This window comes from Perna viridis, chromosome 7 (assembly GCF_037379345.1).
Source record: "Perna viridis isolate PV_CMFRI_1.1 ecotype Kerala chromosome 7, ASM3737934v1, whole genome shotgun sequence".
In the NCBI taxonomy this organism is placed as follows: Eukaryota; Metazoa; Mollusca; class Bivalvia; order Mytilida; family Mytilidae; genus Perna; species Perna viridis.
The window spans coordinates 10,702,235-10,708,333 of NC_142451.1; positions in this window are offsets into that span (position 1 = coordinate 10,702,235).

Sequence of the window (6,099 nt, forward strand, 5' to 3'; positions counted from 1 at the left end):
TGGAAGACCGCTGGGTTATTAGGTAAAAGTTTACCTGGACCATATAAATGGACCGTGACATGATGTCCATCATTTAAAAGTTTACCTGGACCATATAATGACCGAGACATGACACAGATCTTTCCGTTTTTAGCAACTTATCATCATCCCCATGGTAGTAGCCTAAAGCATGTTGCCCTTTCTTGTAAATTATAGTAATATTGACGCTCGAATTTTCTTTTAAATTTGGATAATCCCACATATCAGTATAAAAATAAAAAAAAAAAAAATAAAAAATAAAAAAAAAAAAAAAAAAAAAAAAAAAACGAAATATGAATGGGCTAGACCCACGAAATCTTTACTAAAATTAAAACAAGAGGCTCCCAGGAGCCTAAATCGCTAACCTGGTTAATTAAGAAATAATTCGTGGAGAGGGTAGATTTCTACTCATTTTAGCATGGGTACGGCATTTAACACCGAGCGACAGGGAGTTTTTGAATGAGGATATAAATGCCAATCCCATGTTAAAATGAATACAAATCTACCCTACGGACGGAATTATTCCTTTTCTAATATGACAAATACGGTAATCTTTGTGAAAATTTCCCTAGGCGTAGCCAAAATAATGGTTGTTCCGCTTAACCTCCTCGTATGGAAGTTGTATTAAATTTGTATATTTATGTCATCGCATGTGTTAAATATGTGTGTTTATTTAATTGATTTCAATTAGATAACCTCTCAGCCGTTAAATTATCGCGTAAACGGTTTTAAATGAGTGTTTTGTCTCGAAGCGACAGCGAAAGAAGAGAGTGCACAGGTGCTAAAGGTGGGGTAATAATACAATAACTATATTAAACACAAGAACAATATTTTACAATATCAAAACAGACAGACAGATAGCTGGGTGGACAACATAAACCCTATATACATCCAGCTTTCAGTAAGAGGAATGATATAGAATTTTTTATCAACCTAAATCAAGTAGTTCACAATGGCGATAAATCTCTTTCACGAATCCATGCTAATAATACATTTTTGGTTTGTAGTCAAAGGTTGGACTGGAAAGAAGAAAGTGATCGAAACACCGTGTTGACTATTAAAATAACCCAAAAATATTCTCCAAAACTTTATTCAACAAAAGTACGACTTCCAATTAATCAGTTTGTTCTAAAATCTTGTTTTTATACCAAAGTCATAACCACTCAAGTCCATGGACCAAGAACACCCATTTAGCAGACTTTTAGTTGGCTTTGGTATTAATAAGAGGCTCCCATGCATGAGCCTGAATCGCTCATCTGGTTAAAGTTTCTTCTTTCACCTTTCAATGGCAATAAATTTAACAAGGAGTTGTCCAACAATTTTGACTCAAGAAGACTTTGGTAGGACTTATCAAAAGGACCATTTCAGCAATTGAAAGTTTCTTTCCATCATAGCGAGCACCGCGAAGCGGTGTGAACTCTACGGTTATTACATGTACTATCTAAATTTCCCTTAAGGTTCCCCAATATACTAACGAAAAAAAGTCATGTCCCTGTAATCCCTTTTAGGATTCGGCGGTGGAGATATTTTTTGTTTTGATCACCACCGAATCCCTTAAAACGCCCTATATGTACTGTAGTATTCGGGAAAATTTTACAACACGACCTCGACTCGAACCGGGACTGATTGCGCCAACAGCAGCACGCCAAGGATCCGGAACGGTGGATGATTTGAAAGTAGACATATTTTGCTATGTAAGTATATCAATTTGAATACCAAAGTCCACCTTATTCGTTAGCTACAGCACGTTTTTCTCGAACGACCGCTTCAAATTGTCGGGAGGCCGCCATCTTTGTGTATATTTAAACTGATCACGTGACACACATTCTCATAATTTAAATACTATAGTCTGTTTCATTTTGACATTTTTCTACTATCAAAGAGCTAGAAAAAAAATGGAAATGGCTTTTACGCTTTACTGAAGACTAAAATTAAACGAATATAATTAATTTAATGCTCCTAAATTAGTATTAGAAAGAGGGGGTTGCATGACATATACGATTAATAAAACACGAAACTACATATGAGAATAATTTCTCTTTTTTTGGTGGGATATTAACTTGGACACATCACGTTTTTTTTAAATCCTTGTTATAATTGACTGGTGTCAGAGTTTTAACTGTCATATCTAGGAAACCGGAGCAAATGTCAACACAGAGACCCTTCCAAAGGGGGGTTGTCAAGAAATTTTTAAACAGAAAGGGGATGTTCCCATCCGAAAAAAAAAAATAAAAATTGTGTTGTTCAGGCTACAGTGCGCTGTTTTACGGTGCCTATGTTTTCCACCCATACCCCATACTCTGCCACTGCATGTCCAGCTTTAGTCCAATTTCTTGGAATATAAGTCCCTGTGCGCAACAAAACCTACATCAACAATTTTTAAATACACATCAAATCAAGCTGTCTTTCCCGAAGTATTCTGTCAGTGTAACTCTGGTAAACGGTTCTATGCCATAATGGTGTAAGTCAATAACCAAATTCGGGACATTTTTTTACAAGTAGTACAGACTATCAGTTATGATCTTAAACTTACCCGAAAGTGTGCAAACTGCATCTTCCTTTGAAGTACATTAAACAAAAAAACAAAAAAATATATATAACGTCAAAATGGGTATTTACGAAGGTCAGTTTATCGCTTTCAGTACCTCCGTTAGACCAGAACTTGATTCATGGACTTTTTTTTACCGTGTAAGCCTTCTGAGATAAGATCTTGTTGCTGCAAGATGTCATCACTACGAAAGCTGTGCTGTAGTCACCATGGAACATGGGTATATCCAAGTGCATGATAAAAAACGATTTGTTCATCGTGTTTTCCTTCCTCTTTCATCTACCCGGGGCGTGAAATTTTATGCTCGAGTAGTTCGTCGGGTGTTTCTAGAAAGAACTGTGAACGCTTACCCTACCAGTGCACCTGGTCAATACTCCAAGATTTAGTGAAGTTCATGTTACTCATTATACCCCTGCAAACGAAGTTATAGGATGTACAGATTTTACTCTGTCTGTCTGTCTGTCCACTATTTTTTAAGCAGCTTCCCTCTTTGTTATTAACCTTTGGAGATGTGAATACTGTCAGGAATTTATGTTTTGACAAAAATTGTAGAAATGAATTATGTGAAGACAGGATTTTTTTTTCAGCAAAACTTTGTCTCGTGTTGTCCACAACTCCTCATTAACGACTTGCAGGATTGTTATGAAACTCAATGGAATGCTAGATTACCATATGGAGATGTGTATATTGCTAGAAACTTATGTTTGGGAAATTGTGTTTCAAAAGTGCTGAGTTTATCCGCCATAAATAATATGTCCAATAAGAAACGTACATGTACGTTCACAATGGTCCCAAAATGTACAGTGTTAAACTGGCTGATAGAGTAATATTCCTGTTAAGGGCAATGTCTAGTTTGTATACTTTTGTTTCTTGTGTATTATTTTGGTTATTTTAGGTTCTTTGTTGTATGCGTTTATTTTCTTTGACTATAGTCATCCTCTCTAGATTATGATCTTTTTGTTAACCTTTATTATCCTGGTTCCTTTGTACCAAATTGGACAAAAAAGTGCTGCATGTATGACTACATCAAGGTGGTCATGACGTATTTCTGTTAAAGTGTAGTCTAATTAAAACTAGTCAACTACGGAACGAAGAGCTAGTTTTAATTAGATTCTTTCAAATGCTCCCTACCCTATATATGTATTCACAGATCAAAAGTCACCCCTTTATGATATGTACCGTTGTGGCTGAGATGTGTACCTTCATATAAACCGAAACGCTATCTCTCATTTATTGCTCACCGTTCACAAGCGATGAGCGTATAGGATTATCTTGAACTTTCGATCAAGTTAGGAAAACAATGAGGAGAAATAAATTTTGTAGAAAAAAATTGTCAATATAAATGACAGCTAAAAAAATCATCATTTGTAAACACGCATCATGCAAAATATCTCACAGTATATAATGAACAATCATACGGTTGAAAAGGTCAACTTTTAGTAATGAGAATATAGAATACATGTCGTATATCAGCTAAATATTGCCAGGTAAAGAAATTTCCAATGGAAATACGCACTAATACAGTGTAAGTTCACTATTTTGCATGTTTAAGCATGGAAATACATAACAATATGACAATCTATATATATTGCATTATACATTGTAGAAAAAACTATTTCCATGATCTAGTGTGATAATTATTTAAACTTCCTTTACTTGTTCAAATATACTTAAAGTTAGTGAAATAATCATTTTGGAGTTTCATAATCTTACATGTATTTCTACCTACATTTTTGTAAGGTAGACTCCTCGTTTAACTTCGTTCAAAAGGAAGAAAAGGTTAACTAGTTAAAAATAAGAGTTTACCTTCAATATAAAATACTATAGAGGCATTAATACAAATTGAAACTATACGAAATGTCCACCATAAGATTGGTTTCAACATTTGAACAATTAAACCCCCAACAAAAATATATTACCGGTGAGCAAGTTTCTTTTGTAAAGAAATCAAATACATGTACTTGTGTTGCACACGTTGTTTGTTTGTTTTTTGGGGGGTGCGATTCTATTTCACATAGAAATTGACTTGCCATGAAGCTGCGTAGGCTTTTTATGAACAGTTAAATCATATATGTAATGGTCAAAGGCACTTTCCATCATCAAATAGGAAGGGGTACCAATTAAAGAATTTAGTGGTCATTTTTGTAGTTAAAACAATAAATTACCATATTTGAGCTAAAAAAACTACTGTCTGACCAATATAAACTATTTTTAGTAATGGCAGCCATGTTTTTCGACGGATCAAAAATTCCCACATCAGTTCTATGCAAGATACCCTAAGGAACATTCATACCAAGTTTGGTCCCAATTTTTCAAGTAGTGTCAGAGGAGAAGATTTTTGCAAGAAATAACATTTAAAAATATCAAAAAAAAAAAAAAACAAAAACAAAAACAAAAACAAAAAAACAAGAGGCTACATCGCTCACCTGCTTAAAGTTTGTCCTTCAAGGGCAATTAATTTAACAAGGAGTTGTCCAACAATTTTGACTCAAGAAGACTTTGGTTGGAATTGTCATAAGGATCATTTCAGCAAGTTACTTTCAATCTATTATAGTTTTCAAGGTATTGGCAGAAAACGGTAAAAAAATACATTTTTTCACCTTTCAAGGGCAATAACTCTTACAAGGAATCGTCTGACAACTTTGATCCCTGAAGACTTTTGAAGGCCTTATAATAAGGATCATTTCAGCGATTGAAAGAGTTTGGCTAAACCTAACAGTTTTGGAGATGTATGCGAAAAACTACTGTCTGACCCCTTTGTTGTATGTTTAGTAACAACGGCTGTTTTTCGACTGATCAAAAACCCCCACATCAGTTCTATGCAGGATACCGCAAAGGAACATTCATACCAAATTTGGTTCCAATTGGTCAAGTAGTGTAAGAGAAAATTTTTGAAAGAAATAACATTAAAATTAGCAACAACAAAAAAAAAATGCCGAAAAGGGGCAATAACTCCAACATGGCTTAACAGATCAAAATGAAAATTAGACCGCAGATAAATCTCACCATGCTGAACACTTTTATTCAGTCAGAATTTGGCTAAACCGAACGGTTTTCGAGATACATGCGATAAACTTTAGTCTGACCCCCTATGATCTTTTTAGTAAGGGCGGCCATGTTTTTCGACAGATCAAAACCCCCACGTCAGATCTATGCAGGACATCCCAAGGAACATTAATACCAAGTTCGGTACCAATTGGTCAAGTAGTGTCAGGGGAGAAGAGTTTTGAAAAATTGTTACCAACGACGACGATGGACGCCAAGTGATGGCAATAGCTCACTCGGCCTTTGGCTGAATTAGCTAAAAATTGTTGATGACAATGACATGATGGACGCCAGGTTATGGCAACAGCTCACTTGTCTTTGGATAGGTGAGCTAAAAATGATAATTTACTCAAATTTAATTTGTTGTGACAGTAAATAAACTCTTGTGTGAACTATAGGGTAGTTGATTACACTTCCATGATCGAGGAAAATTCATTTGTTCTCGAAGTTACACACAAAAGGGCATATTATCCTGTCACTTTCTTTGT